Source organism: Papilio xuthus, unplaced genomic scaffold (assembly GCF_000836235.2).
Source record: "Papilio xuthus unplaced genomic scaffold, Pxut_1.1 DF828780.1, whole genome shotgun sequence".
Taxonomy (NCBI): Eukaryota; Metazoa; Arthropoda; class Insecta; order Lepidoptera; family Papilionidae; genus Papilio; species Papilio xuthus.
Window position 1 is genome coordinate 5048021 of NW_013529869.1, and position 21605 is coordinate 5069625.

Consider the following 21605-nt stretch of genomic DNA (forward strand, 5'->3'; position numbering starts at 1 on the left):
TTAACGGGTATTTTAAATGATCATGGTCGAATTATACTCTCAGAAATAATTGAAGTTAGTAGAAAACACTTCATTTAGACGTAATTACATAATATTGCAACAATCTTATATAGTTAAGTAATCAAAACATATTAATATAATTGGAGTGTTTGTATGTAACATAATAACAAAATTATTTCGTACACATGATGCATCTTCGTTGCCGATAACGAAAAAATATTTTTTTTCTATCTGCCTGTATGTATGTCCGTATGTCTGTCTTGCTGTCAGTCGGCTAGGCTGCGTTTGTTCTTTTCTATCTCCGGAACGACTAGACTGATTTTGACGGGACTTGGACGATATCCCCGCATGCATGCGGGAATATTATAGGCTACTTCTTCTTCGCGAACGAACGCTAGCTAGTAAAATATAAGAAAATATTATTCATTGTTCAGTTTTATGTGAATCTGATCAAATCCTATCAGACACTACTTCAAAGCATTTACTATCAATTGATTTTCTAAGAGTAGTAAAAATCACGTAACATGACTGACTCAATAACTCGTATATAACTAATATATTGTTGGGAGGATATTAAAAGTGGCCCTACACAGTGTAGTACACTTGATAGAAAGGGGTTATCTTTACAAGAGGTCGATGTAGACTAAGAAGAGGCTCTCCTGATTTCTCAGGTAAATGCCTCCGCGGCCTCCGTCTTTTAAAAGTATATAGCGCGCCCGAGGACAAAAGAAGGACGTCGGCTTTAAAAAAATATTATAAATATATTTAAGGTTGATCCGATATAGATTATCTATCGTACTTTTATTCCTTTAAAAAGTTGAAATAAAAAAAACTTGATATAGAACCTGTAACTATAAGCCTTTCAAAATAGTTTTGACGTCGTTTTATATAAAGTATTTATATCCTGAAAGTAATAATTTAAAGAACCTTCAAAAAAAGACACAAACATTTTTGCGAGATTACATTTCTGTTTCTTTTTTTTCCATTTACGGAAAAGATTTTATCTTAAATGTGGTAGTATATCAAAGAGTGGTAAACTCTTAAGAAACGCAGACACGGAGTTTAGGTAAGATCTCATTTTCAGCATACATAACCGCGACGTTTAAAAAACGAAGCAAAACACTTGTGTTGCAAGACGCAAGCCACTCGAGCCGGCAACTCATTTGCTATGCTGAAAACTTGAGGAAGCCCACACGACCCGCGTCATAGGATTTATCTTAAGACCTAGGTTCGCTTGAAATTTTTATTCTTTACACGGCAGTCGCTATCTTAAACCTCAAATGCTCGAAATATATTTCGTTGAAAGCTTTTATACGCATTGAAGATCCGCAGTTGCCTTTTAGTTTTATTGTTATTATATTTCCGTGTTTATATATGATATACGGCTTAAAAGATATACGTTCGTAAAAATAAAAGTTCTCTAAAGACCGGTATCACTCAACGTTTACGTTTTAACTTCTTATTCCACGGATGAGATTTTTGTACGTTATACACATTTTATGAATGTACGTCCACGAGAATTATGATATGTTAGTCTTTATTGTGTATTAAACACAATGAAAACTCAACAAAAGACATAACATAATACTCAAACTATCCAACCGTAAAAGTGGAAGCAATAATAGTGCATTATTTTTTAACAAATATAGTTATTATTTTGCGAAAATCGCAATATTCAATAAATTTAACTGAAGACTCGTCTATGTTTCAGAGCATTGTTGGTCACTGTCCAGCATTCACTCGAACCAAGTAAGTCAAGGAATCTAATCTGCATTATTGTCGAAAAACTTTGTCCTTAAGCCAAAAAGTTTCCAAATCCGAGACCTCTTGTTTTCGTTGGATCTGCGCTGTAAACATGAAATAAGATCTCGGCCGCAAGTAATTCTGTTTTCTAATATTCTCCGCCAACAGCCCCATTCTTCTTGCGCCCTCTTAATTAAAACATAAATGACTTTCCGATGCGAAGCCGTTTTTAGTCACCCAATGGTGTGGATTAGAGACGTGAATTGCGAGTTTTGTTTTCCTTTACTTTGAGAAAATAAGTATTTTAGCGTCAATTACAGCGAAATTGTATTTTAGTTTAACTTTTCTAAGATCTTTATAAACTTTATTATATCTATGTAAGATATTGAGTTTCGCTTATTTCAATATGATTATTTATAAATTAAAGTTTTCAATATAACTATATTTTTATGTATTCAATAAACGTGTCAGTAAAACAGTCAGTTATTATTCAAAATCTTTTTTTATTTCAATTGAAGAAATCCAAACAAAGAAGCGATTCTGTTTCAACATTTAATCCTACAGAATAACAATATTTCGTCGAGTTTCAGAAAGCTCAAAATTTTTTTTAGAATGAATTCCTTGTTGCATTTCGCAGAGATTTTTTATAGAACCAGCACAAAAGCTCAGAAAGGGCAAATAATAAAGCGGCATATGCAAACAGATGAAAAAAAATCCTCCACCTTCGCAACGAATCAACACAAAACCTCAACTTCAATATGAAGCTTAGTGCGAAATGAATTCTACATAACTCCAGCGGCAACGACGCGGCAACAGCGCGGCAACAGCGCGGTGCCGGCGCTGCGGCGCGGCGCACGCGAGCGAGATAATTAAATCACACAATATTACATTCGAGATACAATCCTTTATCTCGAATTATTATCTCTTACAGCATGTAATTTTAGCGACTTAGTACTTATTAGGACGACAAGAAAAACTCATGTCTCGGAAACATGTGATGGGACCTGTTTCGCACTAGAATTAAGATATCTTGGTAAAGATTTCTCCTCCATCTTAACACAAAAATGGCCGAGATACACGTATAAACATTTTGTCATATTTATTCATGGAGAATTAGAGTACTGGCAACATGTTTCGGTAATGGAAGCCTGAAGTAATATAAAATAGTTATTATTGTTTTGTAGAGAAGTAGCACTCTATCACAACCCGACTCTACGAGCTTCATAACTCCAGCTTGTTTTAGTTCACCGCTCAAACTCTTAAGATTGCTCATAAATTTTTACACGCTTCAACCTTTTTGAGTAGTGCTTGTGAAACTTGTAACATAAATTGTGCTAAGTGGCCTGTTTTCGGAAAACCTCAGGCTTTTGTATGATTTTATTGGTAATTTGAATTTGTCGAGTACAGAGTGTTTTATAATTCTTTCAGTAAATATTACAAACTACCTGAAGTTACTTCTGCAATTTAATGTTTTTAAGAATGATAAATCAGAAAAAAATAAGGGTTGTTACCCGTTGGATCGGCGTACTGATTAAAACTCAACAAATTTCTTATCGAAATATTTCCCATCAGGCCAAATGAATTCATAAAATAAAAGATAAAGGCGAGTGGCCGATTCGCCCAATGGGAAACACTCCCTATATCGTAGTCCCTAACTTTTCACTTTTATTTCTAGTAATATGAAATCTAAATGTATGTTAATTTTATTGGACCTTCTCAAGATAATGTAAAAACAAACGTTCTTTTTGGGGTTAAGACATTGAAAAGCATAAACAGTATTATTTTAAGACACTGTTCAATTACGAACTAAATGAAAGCCGAAAAGCTCAGTCAATCAGGCGAATTCTTTTTAATGTCCGTTCGACTACCTCCCCGTCCCTCACCCTTCGCCGCTCGCCGCTCTCCGCGCGCACCGAAGCAGTGGAAACAAAGAAAGTTATTAACGTTTGTGTCCATTGTCTTCGGTAAGAAACACCGCCAATGTATCTTGGCACCGCCCGTCTTAGCAACGTTAGCACAAATCAAAGAGAATGACGGCTCCAACTAATTGGTCGGTACGTCTGCTAAAATACAGTTGCTATTGTCAATCTTGAGAGGATATTCTACTCGTTATTGTTTGTCCCAGTTTTTTTCTTCAGTGCATTATTTTTAATGGTAAAATTTCAATGATTGATACGGCCAGCATTTCAACAGTACGGGCAATCATTGTTTTGAGATTGGAAAAGGGATGGAGATTATTAAGAAATATTTTTAGATTGCTTAAAATATCTAAGATAGATTTACATTTATTTTTTTAATGAAACTCATTAAATACTGCAGTAGTTTTGGTTTCAAGTTGAAATGAGAATTTGGCTTTGAAAAATTTAGTGCTGTTCGAAAAAAATTAAGTTTGGTCCCAATAGAATAGATAGCCAAATCTTAATAATAACCACTTTACGGTAATGCGTAAAATTAAATCACGTGAAAAAATATGATTTATACCACCACCTAATCTAAACCCCTAACCTCCCAAATGCAATAGAGAGACCATAATGACGAAAATTGCTTGAATAATTTCGCTAAACGACATAAACATCTGTGCGAGCTGGCGATAGGAGTTGTTTAAAAAATGGCCTTTAACGACACTAGTTGCTCGGAGCAGTTTATTTCCACAACATTATTGTGAAGCGGTGGCTATAAAGGATAATACACGATTCAGGATAACGAGCAGACGTAATGCGGCCGCCGTTAGGAACGGACGTCCAATGCTCCAGACGTCAATAAACACATTTTATTGATTGTTAATTGCAAAGGATTTACATCACTGGAATGCTACAATTTCGACAATTTGTACGTGTGGGTTATTTTTCTACGATATACTACGATATACTTTATATACGATCTACTATATTATTATAATAATCGATATTTGTATATATCTTTTCGACTTATAAATGCAAAAGTTTAGCTTTTGTTAGAAGGTATCTCCGAAAAGGCTCAACGGATCTTATAATTTGACACCGGTGTAGAACAGAGTCTGGAAGAACATATAGGCTACTGTATACCATTTTGTTTATAAAGGCACGAATGGAGTGGAGGGCTACAGCTAGTCTAAAATAAAAATAAATATTAAACATTTGTCAGCCACAAAGATATGTCTCGCCCCGAGCTGCGAGCGGTGAGCCCCGAACACGTCGTACTAAAGGAATTGACGCGGACAGAAAACACGTATAAAAAGGACAAAAAATATTTTGGCAGCGCACCTACACGTCAAAAGTGTTTTGTAGAATCGTTTCTGAATAAAACAAAAATTTGATTCAGTAAAATATAAGAGAATTCACTATAAAATACAAATCGAATTACGTTCAAAATCTATTAAGCCGATTTGGCTGCATGCAATATTTGCTTACAATGGATCCGAAATGTAGGGAGCTCAGAAAACTTTACCATGCTCTTAGTGAATAATAAAGTGTGCGTAGAAATATTCACATTCATAATAGTTATATTATGATAAGTAAATCGCTATTCCTAATGTCATTTAGCATGCGACCACATGAACATAACAGTGATATTTTTAATTCCCTTTTTTGTACTTAGGACTTGGTGAAAAATACATCCATTACCAAATTAATAAAAAGTCTGAACTCTATTCGCTCAAATCAAGTCGATCAAGCTTCACAAAACTCCCGAACCAGTTATTAAAAACTTTGAGAACTCGAGTTTGGACAATAGGGGTGTATTAGGTCATTACAATTGTTAGGTTGAATTATATCATTTAAGAGGGATAATGAGTGAAATTGTCAGCCCTAAGAGAACAATGAAAGTTGAAACAATGGCTTCAAAATGTAAACGCTAGATATAATTTTAGGTTTCATCGTCCCCTAAATAGAAATGATTTTTTAATTAATTTTTAACTTTTTATTTTATAGTATCAATATAAATATAATTATCAATCCTTTTTTTAATTGACAACAGAAACAAGACATTCTTGAAGGTATCTAGAGTTAAAAAAATATATGACATGTAACAATACTTAAGTCTAAAATATCTCTGCGTTTACAAACACATTTAAAATAAATTTATTTAAATCGCGTGCTAATACAACCGTTCAGTATATAAAAGCAAACAATTATTCGCTTCGGGTTTATCGAAATAAGTGAAGTTGTGAGGAGAAAAATTATGTAAATCACCGATAGAATACCGAGGGAGGTGCGATAATGTTCAGATAAGGATTGTGCTCTGTAAACCTTGTAGAGGTTCCCAAATTAGGCATACTAATGGTCCCGTCTTATTCCTTTACGAATCGACAAATAAGTACTTATTAGTATTTTAAATGGTGAGTATATTTTTATATTCGGCTCCTGTAGATTGCGATCGTATTTTATCTAAATCGATAGCATTATTTTGCATTTTAAATAGAGAACAGTAAAATTATAATCAAAGCCATCATGTGTATGGTTGGTCAAATGAAAATTGCGCCATTTTATCTCACGCTAACTTCACTCTTCATCATCATCATTCAGGTCATCGTTAAGTTCCTCTTTAGTACGATATTTCTGAGTAAAGACGTCTTGAGTTCTCCAGATTCTTAAGCTATCTTTCCAGTAATGAGCTATAGAGGAAAAGAAATCATTAAAACGTAATTTCTTCTTAATGTTATATAGCACTGCTGTTAATGATTGTACAATAAGCATGCATTGCAAAGCGCAATCCGCTTTGTAAAGCAGTATAAGTACGGAGGCAATTATCTGATGGACCGGCCCTTTGATGGCAGATAACAACACCAATCAGGTAATTGCACTCAGTTGAAAAAGTTAGACAATCACTGATATTTCTGTCACTACTGTTCTGTTCGTTTGTACAGGAGTTTGAAACATTTTCCAATATACAAGTGCGGTATGCAAACATTAAACATGATGAGAATAATATAGTTAAAATATATTTAAATCTATTTACTTTATAAAAGCCTACTACTGACATATAATAAAATCCACAAAAGTGTAACGATGTAACGAAAATACTCGTATTAATAATAGGCTGGTTTTAATAGACTCAATCTATGAAGTTAAACTTTGTAGGTTATTTTGCTATCCACAGAAACGCAACACGCGCTATATTTGTCAATCCAATATATCAGGTGATCTAATACGAATGGTTTGGGTAGAGTGTTAGCGATGTCTTGATTAATGTCTGACGAACAAAGTTGTAACATTCAATCGATATAATACCATTGACATCACAGGATACCTATTTGTGGTCTACGTATTCGTCATGTTCTCATTGTTGAAATACTAGTTTCGAAACATATTGTGTTCCTTGTCCTTTTCTTTTAAAATCGGAAACGACTCTATGTTAATCGTTAAAAAGTAAGCTTATCGTAAAATGTCTATGTTTGACTAAGTTTTTAGTGGACTTGTAGACCTTCTCCTTTGTTCATTCAAAGTTTCTAAAACCTATCAAATAACCTTTGTATGCTTATTACTCTACAATAGCAACAAGCTAACTATCTATATGCACCTGTTTCTCCTCTATGAGTAGCTAAAAAATCGTGTAATGAAACTTTGGTATAGAAATTTAGTTCTGTGAAAGACTACAGTATGTTCGTATAAAAAAAATGATTTTACAAAATTAAACTTTAATATTAATCAACTCACAAAACGACTAAGTACTGATGCTGAAAGGTTATTATAAACGAAAAATGAACGATATTTGAATTTAAAAGCGAGGAAACTTTCCCGGGGAGAAATTTAAATGAGATCCTTTACTTGGATTAACCTTCCAACATTTGTGTAATACGGAATAAGCATACGTATGTTATTAAAAATAGACCCGATTAACGATGTACCCAGGTGTAGTCCTTGCGAGTTTCTGCTAATTCATATAATTAGATCGAAATCCAATTAGCGGAGTTTAATCACGACTTTTGCCTTTTTATCCTATTTCAGTAAAAATAAAAATAGATGATAATACTTTATATACGGCTAGTTATTGCAGGAAAATTTCGAGATATTTTACAGAAAGGTACTTAAAAACTTGACTTTAGAACCCTTTTCCACTAACCGTTGGTTTCTGAGACCAAATCTCTGTATAAAACATATCGTCATCCCTGTCATTATCTTAAAAAAAACAGAGATAACAATATGGTTTAGAGGGATTTTAGTTTCAGAAACACACAGTTATTGTTGGATGGTGTCTAGCTTTTGTTGTATTTGGGAATTCAAAGATGCGTCTCTACTTAAAAAAAGCATTGAAAAATATTGTTATATAGTATGACACTTAAAAGACTTTCTAATATTACATTATAAAATGCCTTTTCTAGAAATTGATAGCTCATTCGAAATACTTGATACAAATATCAGAATAATTAGAAAACACGAGGAGTAAAAGCACATTTTCAATCTTAATTATTCCGCGTAGTGATTTAAAAAGCTCGCATGCATTTTTATTTGCATCTGATATTTCTCTTTTACCTGCAATTAATATTAACCTGGATTTAATATTTAGAAGCAGTATTGGTTTTGTTTACACAAACAACTTTGAACTTCATCAGCTCACTGTACTATACCAGTCCCCACTAAGGGTTCGAAGCATACCCTAATCTAAGGGTGACTTGGCCATAGTCAACCACGCTGGCCCATTGCAGGTTGATTGACTTAACTTGAACTTGCTAAACGAAATTGCTTAAAATATTGGATCAATGTAACCTCTATCAATCACTTAGTGTTGACCCTTATGGTAATTGACATAACTATACTCGTATGTTGATTGATGATTTCAATATTATATATTTTGTGTTAAGTAACATAGTGAAATTTTATTTTTAAATTTTTAAATAAAAAAAAGCGTCAATAGCCTAATGGTGAAGGGTACGGATTTCCGACCACGAGGTCGGGGTTCGAATCCCGCCATTCAACTATTGTCGTAAACCATATCCTACATATACTACATAGCACAAGCCTAGAGCTTAGTTGGAATGGTTAAAGAAATATTAGTAAATTTACAAAAAAAACTGCTAATATTTTCAGAAAAAAAAATTAAAATGACGCACTTGATGTATTGGTAATGAAGATTCATAGTTTGTGATTATAAATTCTTATGGTAGGGTTCTGAGGGCAAAATCCAAGTTGTTTTTATGTTGTTATATATGTCTTGTATACGATATAGTTGGGCTAGTCGATATTAGAACTAGACAATGGAATATATATGAATACCGGTATATTAGCTATCTTCCATTCCAAGTCTCGTCAAAATCTATCCAGCCGTTTCGGAGATTAAACGGAACAAACGCGGCCTAGCGGACACACAGACAGCATAGATTATTTTTATTAATATTTAATTAACAAATTATATTAAAATCATAATAAAAGACCGTACAAAAAACCTCCATTGACACATCGATCGTTCCAGTTTCACGGCATTGTCTTTTTTCACGTTCTCCTAAAAATACACAGAGTCCAAATGTCTTTCGTCTCTCAATAACAACTCCAGTAGACTAAAACAAAGCGAGTAGAAATGGAATAATGAATGTGAATGCTGATATAAATTCCTAATGTGGACACAAAGTGAATCTTTAATTTGGAAACGTTCAATCTTTTAAACAGAGGGTGCTCGAGTACAACAAAATCAACTTTAACTTCAATTTAAAAGAGGATTTTTCATACAAGTGTCTCTCCGTCCTGTCAAGGACCATTTTTTTCGTTGCCAATTTACATAGAATTACCGTAAAATTTTCTCATTATCTTTTAATTAGGATCCTGGGACATTCGTGCTTCGACCTAAAGATTTAACATAAGGAAAACACCTGAAGCTGTTTAATGAAATTCGAATTCATTCTAAAATACGAATAATTTAAGGATGTAAGTATGCATATGTATATATAATTAGTACATATAAATGTTACAAGCATTTCGTTTGCTCAATTTCTTTTATATCCCTTCCATTGTGACCTGAAGCCTAATCAATATGACGGATCATATTAATCGATTCATGTCTCCCGGATAATCAGTTGAGTTTATTTATTTTTCCACTTAATTACTAGGTTGTTAAATGATTTGTCATTATCAGTAATAACAATATCGTTCGTAAAACAGTCCGCGATGAAAGCATTCATCAATAGCAGTCCCGCGGCCCGGCTTAGTGCCGACAGAGCCGCTCTATTCATTTATCACGGCCAGACGCGTCCGCAGCGCATTTATACACGGCAAGCGCTGAAGCGCTACAATTCACCGTACTCCACCAGAACCGCCCATTTGTTTGATTGAAACGTTCCAGCGTTTAAGCGCTTCAGATTGATACAGCGCTGTATGTTACAATTCAGGCAATGTACACACGCCTATAACCAACAACGGATTAAGAATAATTAGTACGTCGTTGTTTATTGATCATCATTTCCCTGCCCTTGTCGCACTCTACATGGTATCTACAACAACGCATCTAAGGGCGTCGATGAACACCTTGGTGTTCCCGCTGCTCGTTTCCCCCTTTTCTTATTTAAAAAGAAAAAACTGAATTTTGATCTCCAAACCGATATATTAGTCATTTTAGTTTACTAAAATTATGATGAATACAAAGTTATCCCTAACTTCACTGTAGGTAGCCTTAATCTATAATTGATGTCCGTCCATTGTCCATGGACATGACTGACAAGTCAGTATGACGGCCATACCAAGGCATGACTTGACCGATCCACGTCAATATTAACGTCCCAGACTATGAAATGGCCACAGATCAATGATAACATAATGGATTATTGTTCAGTACGACAACAATTTACGAATGGACCCATTTGTTATTTTAGTCTGTGACATTCTGAAAGGAAATGGTGTTAGATTTATTTTGATTGATAGAACAATTTTCGTTGAACTTGTGTAATGACTAATGTCCATTTAATTCCTTCCAACTAGTATTACTTTTTTTTAACCAATTATTTACGTTTTTAATATATGTTGACTATGGTTAACGGCGCGTGAGTAACTATACAGAAACAGACAACATAATATGTATGTACCCCAGGTTTGTGTGCGTGTTTGTATGTGTGTGTAAAGGTGACGTACCTCCGGAGGCGGCGAGCAAGCCATGCGCGCGCAGCAGCGCCAGCAGCAGCAGCGGCAGCAGCGGGCGCCGCCGCATGCCGCGCGCCCCCGCNNNGCCCCCGCCCCCGCCGCCACGCCCCCCACACCCGCGCCGCGACGCCCGCCCCCGCGCTCGCCCTCACCTGTAGACAGGACAACATATCAAATACAAGTGACATTACGTGAATATAGTTAAAAGTAAGTAAAATAATAATACTTAAAAATCCATCAACAATATACAACAGTCAAAACTTAAGTGAAAGATCCACTATGATTAACTTGGTGATACCTAGAGTGGATCAACTTCTTAGCTCTCTGTAATAATTCTACCTCAATATTTGTTTTACACTCCCGTCTAGATGCAAACAGCGCTGAGTTTGTACAGTCAGCGGCGCAAATCACATCGCCAACACAAACATGAGGTGAGCGCCGCACCGCCGGGAGTTGCTCCTTCCAGCAGTGTGGTCCAAGACGACGATGCAAATTAAATTGAATATGAATCTCGACAAAGTAAACGTTTACTTTAATTAAAGTTATCTATAGTTTTATTACATGTAGAAATTACGATATTTTCTTGCCGAAGCAAATACGTTTTCATCCCATCTGACAATAAGTCGGTACGAGACATACGAGGACGAGACGAGTCATACGATTCTATTTTACTCTAATATTAACTATACGCAATTCGTATTACATCAATCAATTTCCTCGCAAGAATTTCCAGATGAAATGAGTATTTTAAATCCCATGTTCTTTTTTTTCTTAGCCAACTCGCTCCGCTCCAGTTAAACTTGATACAATTGTCTATCGTAAAAGATGAAATTCGAAGCGCCCACTCGATTAAACATCCCCCTACCTGTCCGTAATGCACTCACGTGTAAATAATTCCTTTTTACTTATAGACACGGGAATCATCATACAATTTGTATTTCAATTTTCTTATTTGATTAATTTAGTCACCATTTTAATTAATATTCTTTGCTAATACAAGGTATTGATTCTCTTTATAAATAGTATAAAAATAAGTAGTTTTTAACTAAGGTTCATAAGAAAAAGATAAAACCACGCCACAAGAGCAGTTCTTCAGATCGGCATATTTTTATTGTTGAAAATTCGTAACTCACGAATAGAAAACTTTCATTCTATACATCATTATTTTCGCAGTACAAAAGTTTAAAAAGTATTAATGTATTTTTTTCAATAGTAATTTAATTGGATTCGTTGTGTAAACGCGAAAGCTGGAGAATATCTGTAATTACAACAGAAGTCGGAAGTTTGCTATTAATGCTGATAATCTCGCCTTTTTTATCGTTTGTTCGTTGACTTCACGAGTTCGGCGAGATAATTATACAAGTTTCTGGAAGGGAATCGAAACAGAGATCGTAAAAAGGAATACTCGAATGTGCGGTCGTTACGTTTAAATGGAAAAGTTTAATTATCACAGAGTAAGGAATTAATTATAATCAACCTTTAATAAAGCCGTATTTCTCTGATAAGAGAATAAATGCAGTTTTTTAATGAATGCTTACTTCGTAATAAGATATTATCAACGATGAAAATGCATTGCTTAGGACTTGTCGCCATCACCAAGTGACGACATTGTCAAAGTTCGACGATGCATTGCATTTTATCGTGACGTGCGGTGACGTCATGTTATGGTGATAAACGAAACTAATTGGTGTTATCAATAATGCCTTCAACAGTTAAAAATAAAGAGTATATAATATATAGAATTCTATATATATGTACATCGATATTACATACACAAATTCCAAAATGTGAAACCCCGTGAAACGCGCGCCACATAATATTATTCAGAAAGCAAGCTTCGACAGCGCTATTAGTAAATTGGGTGGTCTTGTCATAGTAGATTTTAATGCTCGTAGCACCTAGATAATTGCGATCGAAATACATTAAAAATTAAACAGAAAAAAGGACATTTTTACTTAAATGGATTTGACAGTCTTCAAGCCATAAATCCGTTCATAAAACTTTGTAAACGAATCTGGGATACTATAAAATCTCAACATAAATACTATTAGGCCGTATTTCTAAATAACAGTTACAAAATAAATTTGTAAAAACAAAACGCTACTGTAAAACAGCCTATAAGTATCTACTCGAACCTTTCAAGACTTTCATTACAAGTTCCCCCAATTCTCTTACAATAACAATATTTTATTCACAATTTTCTTATTAGCCTTCACAATATCAGCTTAGTGATTTTATTTAAATAATAAAAGCGAACGAACGGCGAGCTTCGGCTCTTTTGTAAACAGTCTGCGTGTTTTTGTAATCGTCTACAATGCTCTTCGGAGTTTTTTTTTCAGTATTAACTTTATAAAGGTAAATAAGAGAGACGTTATAGTATATGCATACAGTTTCAGTTATTATACATTCTAAGACTTCGTGAATTGTTTCCATTGTACAAAACAAAATCCATTGTGAAGGTGATAGAATAGAGTTTTAAAATATTTGAAAGATATTTTTCCTTTTCGCAAATAAATTAACATAGTATAAAACATAACATTGAAAAGGTAGAATAGTTTAAGTTGCTACAACTTATAAAAATCTCTGCATTTATATTCATTTTAAACTTTCTATATAATACGCAGCAGCTCTCTATATAATTCTATGATTTAAACGTTAATATAATCTCATACGCTAATCCTTTAAAGCCAAATCAAAATGAAAATCGCTCAAAGCTTGTTTTAATCGAACTAAAAATAAATCAACGCATTTCACATTTTAATTGAAAACGAACGGAAAATATTCAACGGAACGAGATTGAAATGAATCAATTAAAACATATTTAAATTAATCATGAAAGAGTTTAATATTGGAGAAAAAAGTATCAAAAGAAAGTCGAGAACAAATCAAACTGTTCTAACCATGCACTAAAATGTAACGAGAACGGTTTTCTTTACCTCATCTCTCGTGTCTTTTTATATAGTGCTAATTTATTATTATTTTATACTCAGCATTAACATCTTTAGAAGCAAATAGGGCAATCTTCGTCAGCTCAAATGCGTTGCCACCAAATGACTCGAGCTCACCCACCCATACACATCCATACGCAAGACCTTTGTGGTATACTCTAGCCCAGTACGATTTGGTTAACGTCACACATATCTTTAAATTTCGGTCTGAATATACAAATACTAGTAAACTTAAAGTTAATGAAACAGTGAGAAGTATCATTGTATTTTAAAGAATCAAAAGTTGCTGGAGCTAATTAAATTCATGAGTCATTTTGTTCAGTAATAAAATCATCTGAGCGTAGTTCGTTTTAATCGCTAAGTGTGATCGTCTTACTGTAGACTGTAGAATGAGAAAGCGAAGTTTCGCTAATAACAAAGAGTAATTGGCGAAACTTCGCTCCAAGTCCGGTTGTAACTTTGATGACGTCACGTTTTTATCTCAATTAAAATGCGCTTTTTCCCATCTTAGGATAACTTAAAGAATGGGAATCATTAAATGTACTATTTTCTAGTTAAACGTTTTATAAATTTCTAGCTGTCGCCTGCGACTCCGTCCGCGTGGATATATAAAAAAACTTAATTAGTGTAGCCTATGTGTTCTTTCTGACTATTTTCTGTACGCATGCCAAATTTAATCGAGATCCGTTCAGCCGTTCTAGAGTTATCTTCAAACACCGATCCATCCATTCACATCACATCCATCAAATCATTCGCATTTATAATATTAGTAAGTTAAATAAAAAGCAGCTCTTCAAGGCATTAATTCGAAAAAAATAAAATAAAAAATTAATAAGTAGTATTCTATGTCCGTCTCCTGGCTCTAAGCTACCTCCTCACCAATTTTCAGCCATATAGGTAAAGCCGTTCTTGAGTTATAAATAGTGTAACTAACACCACTTTCTTTTATATATAGATTAGCAAGATTAAGGAAAAAATATTTATAATCGTAAAAGTGTCAATTGAAATGACTCGTTAGCTCACTTAGCGATATCTTACATGTTCTTACGTATATATTGTTTAAGACTGTATTCCTTTACACATGTGTGATTGGTTGTGTAATTTGTTTTGGCTTAAAAACATTAAGTGCTAAACCAATGAAAAGCTTTTTTTTTACTACCACGTTACCTTTGACTTGTCTATCGGAGTGAAGGGCGGGATAGTTGTGAATAATAAAAGTATTTACATAGCAACATTAGCGGGCAGGCTGGCACACCACACTGCGCATGCCGCGCCCTCTACAGCTCAACTAAAACATACTTCCATTTTAAACACAAACAAAGCGAACAGTTCGCGATTTCAATGCGGTTTTACCTAACTTTCATTCATTTTGTACTGTGAAAACATTGGTTGTTCAACTGTTAACATTTAAAGCATTTAGTAACTAGGTACATATACAGCATATGGAAATATACGATATCTTCTATTGATCAATTATTATGTATTATAATTTTGGAATTGGAATTATATGGCCGTGTTAGTGTCTTAAAGTGAGATTGTATGTTAAAAATCCATATATAAATATAAGTAATTACATGGTATGTTTTCATATAAAACCACAATTTGGCACTTCAATATTGATAATGTAGGAACTTTCCGCACTTCCAAAACAAATGTTTCATGCACTCTTAATATTAACACATATTTCCAAACGACTCAAACAATACCATTATTAAACAACAACGATTGAAACAATTCCAAACAAATATTTAGCTTTAAAACTTTGCTTAAAGTTTGCACACAAACCGTTAAGGTATAAACTTTTGTATTACAACGAGTTATTTTCTGAGTGATTCAACTCGAAATGGAAAACCCGGAGGAACCGCGGCTTACGATTGATAGGGGAATTATTTATTTAGGAGTTCCGTATGTCGAGGTCCGGCACCTGAACCTTGTAATTAATGCGCAAGCTGACGTTTATTGATGGTCTAGAGTTGAATCTCCGAGTTCCGAGGGAACTCACGGTCCGCTTTAAACGGGCATTTCTCAGCTGTGTTTTTTGGATTATCTATGTTGGTGCCTACATCTTCCCCTGTTTTTACTGAACTGACTCAGAAGAATAACGTTTCTTCGTGTGTATTTTTTGCAGAACCATGTACATGTTACCTATTGTTACCTAAACGACTTGGATTCCCGAGTTACAAGGTGTGGTTAAGTTATTCCAGCATTTTGGTTTTTTACTGAACATATCGTGTTTTAACTATTTCACTTGCAACCAGAACAAAACACGTGTTTAACATCCTGCTTTGAACAAGAATAAAATCAAATGGAATCGATGATAAGGTGAATCAAGTTAAACTGGTTTCAGGCAAAAATAATAAATAGACAGCGCGTAACAAAACACGCGCGAACTCCTCACGCTCCAGCGCCAGCAGGGCGAGGCTGTAATAAAGAGGAGCTCATTTTGTAAGCAGTTCGTTATTATGTTTCGAGGCCGCTAACACATCAAAGGCATCGTCTGACACAGGACGGCGGCGGCCCTTTGATGTTAGATCGGTCGCTTCATTTGTCTCAGTGACTGCCAAATTATGGATTTTAATTAAAACTGAGTTACACGTTCCTATTGAAATTTAAGACCTAGTTATAATTTTAGAGGTAAGGTGGTGAAGCTTGAAATTTTTCATTGTACTCACAAACGGTAATTTAATTAAAATTACTGCTGTGTAGTTAGCTTTGCTTATTTGAAGATTACCCTTCAATAATTAATTTTTAATTTAAAATATTACTTAGGATGACGTTTAACTGTGACTTAATAAGATAACTAACGACCTAAATTTGCTAAAAAAAAACAGCGAAGTGACTCCTGTCCACATCTATGACACGTTGTCAGTGCGTACCTTAAGTGGACAGAGAAGTGGAATCAATTCTCTCTTCCAGCCCAATTCCCCTTCATGGATTATCCAGATTAAAGTAGTAAGTAGAAAATATTAAAAATATGGAAAATAAGGAATTTAATAAATACAAAAATTTAAACATATTGTCATAAGATTAAACAGTCATAAAATGATTATATTATATTCTACGACTAATTAATTATATATTGATTAGTTGTAAAAATGATAAAAACAACGATTGTACAATAAGTAGATATAAAAAGTTAAATAGATGATAAGGGAATTTAAAAAAACATTCGCTACACCAGGATTTAGAAGCCAAACAAAATTGATCTGAACAGTAGTAACGGATGCGAAATTGCAACCCTATCAGTAAAATACAATAAACGTATTTCTAAACGCTTCTATGATATCATTTCCTCCTTTAACAGAACTATAAGCATCCCTTTTTGTTCACTGACCTAAAACTAAGCTGATGGGAACCTACACAACCTTAAGTCCGAGTCACATAAGTATCGATTGGGGTACAATTTGAAATTTCCAAGGCTATGACGAATTAACCTTACCTATTGGATACAACTATTTGGAAACAAATCCCTTGTCATCGAATACCTAACCAATTGGCCTTTAACATATAATAAGTCCATAAATCCGTACATTATTTGCCTAAGAAAAAAAAATCTATTAAGGAATAAAAAAATACTATGAAATATTATAAAAAAAAACACCGAGAAATATAAAAAATATTCGATTACTTTTTATCCACACGAACACATCGTCAAACTAAATCTAACCCTTTGATCGCTGGATGAAAGTCAGGTAGTAAAAACATTTGCGGTCTATTGATTTAATTGTTGGCAATCTTGATTGATTGTTGGAGTAATTGAATTGCTGTGTCGCGGGTTCTTGGCCGCGTGTTAACAAGTGTTAGGGTCTCGCTGCGTGCACTTGTCCCATCCGTCATTTATGATTCAATTATACTACACAACTATTATGCTTCTATTTTTGTTAATGTAAAAACATGTTTTTCATCATTATTTCGTACTCTAAAACTTCTCTTAGCGTGGGTTTCTGAGACCAAAATGCCCGTTTTAAACCATCATTAGATATAGGTATAGAAACACAAAGTTCCGATTCTCAATACGAGACGGGTAAAAACTTTTCAAGCCAATAAATATACTTTAAATAATATTCCTCAGGTAACAGACAGTAAACTAAAAAGATCAATTTGTTCAAAGGTTCAGTTGTCAAAGGGTTTCAAGCTATTAAATTACTGACTTTTTTCCTCTTTAAATATTCACTTAAATATCTTTAAATTAATTTGTAAGTAAGAGAAATTTTTCTTAGTTAGATATATTTCATTAAATTTGTATTTTTATACGAGCACAGTTGATTAGAGAGAGAATAATTAATTGAATTTGTTCTTCCAGTAATTGAATTGGAAATATCTCCGATGTAACTCGTACAAGACAAAGTTCAATAATGCATTTTGCGATGAATTTAATACGTTCAAACAAAATACCATCTCTTCATGTTATAGGTTTTTGCTAACTTTGTGCCTTCACATTATTACAAGGAATATTAAGTCAATACTTGATTTTTTTTCCAAAAGTCGGACATAATTAAAATTTAATATAGAAATCTCTTTCTAAGAAAGGATTATAGTTTAAAAAGTCCTGAAATAAATTATAATTAGGGACCTATTTCGTTGCTTTTCAATCTGCGAGAATAAAATACAAAATTTAAAATTTTGCTAAAAAAAAACTGTATAACACTTTAAATCGAAATAAAGGTTAAAAATTTCAACAGTTGATATGACCGCATTAATCAACTCTAGTGTGGTGCAAGTTGCAACGTTTTATACTCGAAATACAAATTGGAGTGGAGTTCGCATGACGAATGTGCCACTTCGTTAATTGAGCCCATTCTCACGGCGCGCCAACTTGCCCACGCGCCCACTTGCCCACGGGCCCACTTGCCCACTCGGTTGCACCACGAACCTTAAAGTTTTTTGTTCCCTTCTTGTATTTTTATTAATTTTAAGAACGTTTTACTATTTTATGTACTCAGTGAATTAAATGATGCGCCACCCCAATTAACCCTGGTTTCCGATGAAATTGAAAATGCGCACACCACTTTAAACGAGTAAATATGTTCTGAGAAAACCTTATTTTTTGTCATGAAATGCAAATGTTATGAATACAAGCTAATGCTATGATGCTCTTTGGAAGATCTAATAAAGTGTAAAATAATTTGATGGCTCGTAGAAATTGTTAGCGGTTTTCTGATAACTTTGAAGAATTACAACTTCGGTTGACTTGTTTGTCGCTAACTGTTTTTATTACAAATTTAAACCACCCCGGATCTCGAGATCACTTCAAACTTCACCCCCAGGGTTAGGATTCGGAAACAGAACTTGTGCATAATTGTTTTAATTACTTTTTTAATTTTACAATATTCTCTTTGTATTCGAGATACTTTTTTGACATTTTTTGATTACTTAGGTATAAACATTTTTTTTAAATATTTGTATAAAAGACATTTTGCATTCTACTTTGTGGGTATTAATGACATATGCGTAGAGATGATGATCACATAAACAAAGACGTAATGAGATTTAATGTGGATGGCTAGAAAGGTAGAGGAAAACAAAAGTAAGTATGGATGAGTTGTGGGAAAGAGGTTATACGTAAGAAGGGAGTGACGTCAGATATGACGGTTGATAGAGATGTATGGAGGAGTACTACATACTGTGCCGACTTCGTGGGTATTAAGAATGAATTAAAGAGGTCATCAATCTCATTAATAATTGCTATCTATATTAATCTGTCTCGGGTCCAGCACGTGACTCGGCATAATTCACAACGTGCTCAAAGTGGAACGATTAATCTCTATGCGGTGTATGTTATCAACTACGATCTATTATCAGAAGCTTTATTAGACTGTTACAAGTAATAATATTGACCAATAACAATTTGTTGCAGAGAAACACATGATACGATAAACATAACTAAATCATAAATTACGAATTTAAATGAATAATACTGGGTTTATATTAGTTTTTAATGTACAATCATGAGCTCCGATATTTTTTTTAATTCTAATATATGAAGAAATAAATTTAATTACAATAAGATGTTTAATTAATAAGTATTGGCAAACTGAAATAGAGATATATTTATTTTTATTAATCGTTGACTTAGCATCGGAGCGAAACGGTTTTTAGACAAAAAACTTTGTTTCAAAATAAACATGAATACCAATAGGAAAATATATGAATACCAAACATACAAACTATAAAGGAAAATGTTTTCCTACAAACGCCATCTATTCCAACACTAAAATTCACCTCAGCATTGCGTCGCTTGCCACATGTTCCGCGCCCGTGTTTGCACTGGCTATTATTTCAACCGTACACTGCATGACATAATTAGGTGAACCGTTCAAATCCCAATATTTAGTCTAAATTCGGTCGTCGACTAATCAGCATGGCACCGTGTACAGTCAGCTGCATAAATATTACATTTACAAAATTTAAGAAATTTATCTACGTTTTCTGTTTCAAAAATTTGCATAAACGTGTACGTCATTACGCTTTCAACAAACAGGTGTCCTATCGAAGGTTATAAAGTTTTGGGAAGACATTTAAGCAGCTGACTATACCACGTTACCGTGTTGATTAGTCGACGACGACCTTCGTACTCAGCATTCATTTGATTTAGGTTAACTGAAAAACATAGGAGAAATAGTACCATACATTCGTTCATTTATTCACTCGTTCATCGAAGTCGTAAAAAGAGGCTACAGGGAAAATGACTTACCTATATTAACTACTGGCTATTTGAACAGATTAAAAAAAAAATCTAGTTAGCAAGTAATCCTAAATCTCCGGTATTTCGACCTAACCGCAAACGTGGAGCGGCGAGCGCAATGGCCGGTCGCCTCCGTGTTTGCCCCCGCTTCCTCCGCGCACCCCATCCCCCCAGGCTAAGGCGCATCACAACCATTCAGTCGGTAATCAGTAGTGCTTGTTCATGACTCTAGCTGAGGATTATTGGATTGATTCGGAATTGGAAAGCGCCCACCCTTTAATTAAGATTGTGTTATTATGTGGATATCAACGAAATATTATTTATTTTTGTATATTAGAAAGAGATTAGAAATAGAATTCAAATACAATTAAAGAGAATGTTATTAATTTATTGAAAAGGCACAAGAATTACAAACTGAATAAACAAACATACCGTCTCAGTAAGTACTCAGAGATTTGAACAACTTTTTATAAATATATTTAAAAGTTATGCCAGTATGTGCCAGTATTATGTCAGTTCTATTGTTTTCGAATTTGGAATCGTATCCCTATAATGGATACGTGTCCATCGAACGGTGCGACGATCAAAGCAATTAGCCCGAGTACAAGGGCGGCATTGGAGCGCGTTCAATGCAATTCAAACGAACTGATTAATCGCCCGAGGCGATAATTTGTAATACAGTTGAGATTCGGCTTCTGTGTCCAATAAACAAAGTACGAGAATGATTCAACTGAAGATTTCATGTGAAGTTTAATGATTGATGCGGCTCTCTACATTAATTATTATTAAAATTTGTATAAAATTTACGTTTATTTGTCTGTTAGTCTTTATGTTACTACTTACATGTAACCATATTGTTTTATAACATGAAAAGACAATAAGAAACAAATAAAATAGTAATATTTGTCCATATAAAATGCGAGGAGTAGCTCAAAATATTTAGCGTTGCCAACCAACATATTACAAGTCATCACAAAACTTTTCATTATAAAAGCAAATATTAAAAACAACTACAAAAGGAAGAGTCCATCAAGAGGGAAGTAATAAGTACAAAAATGTTTACAGCAAAGCCTCGAAACATTAGTTTATGAAAATGTAGAGATATGTTAATTTCCCTAGTCTTTCACATAACAGTCGCGCTGTAGCTGACATTACGGACAGTTACGAATTATTAAAAAAAACTAAAAT

The 21605-nt window shown here is 34.0% G+C and overlaps 1 protein-coding gene across 3 annotated transcripts in view; it reads right to left on the reverse strand.

Moving 5' to 3' along the window:
- mmd (disintegrin and metalloproteinase domain-containing protein mind-meld) overlaps positions 1-10835 on the reverse strand; it is a 188931-nt gene extending 178096 nt beyond the window's left edge. For all 3 annotated transcript variants that reach the window (XM_013326784.1, XM_013326783.1, XM_013326782.1), the window contains exon 1: positions 10776-10835. The gene's annotated coding sequence lies outside the window, so the exon portion shown is untranslated. The remainder of the gene's footprint in view (positions 1-10775) is intronic.
- Positions 10836-21605: the final 10770 nt, after the last annotated feature.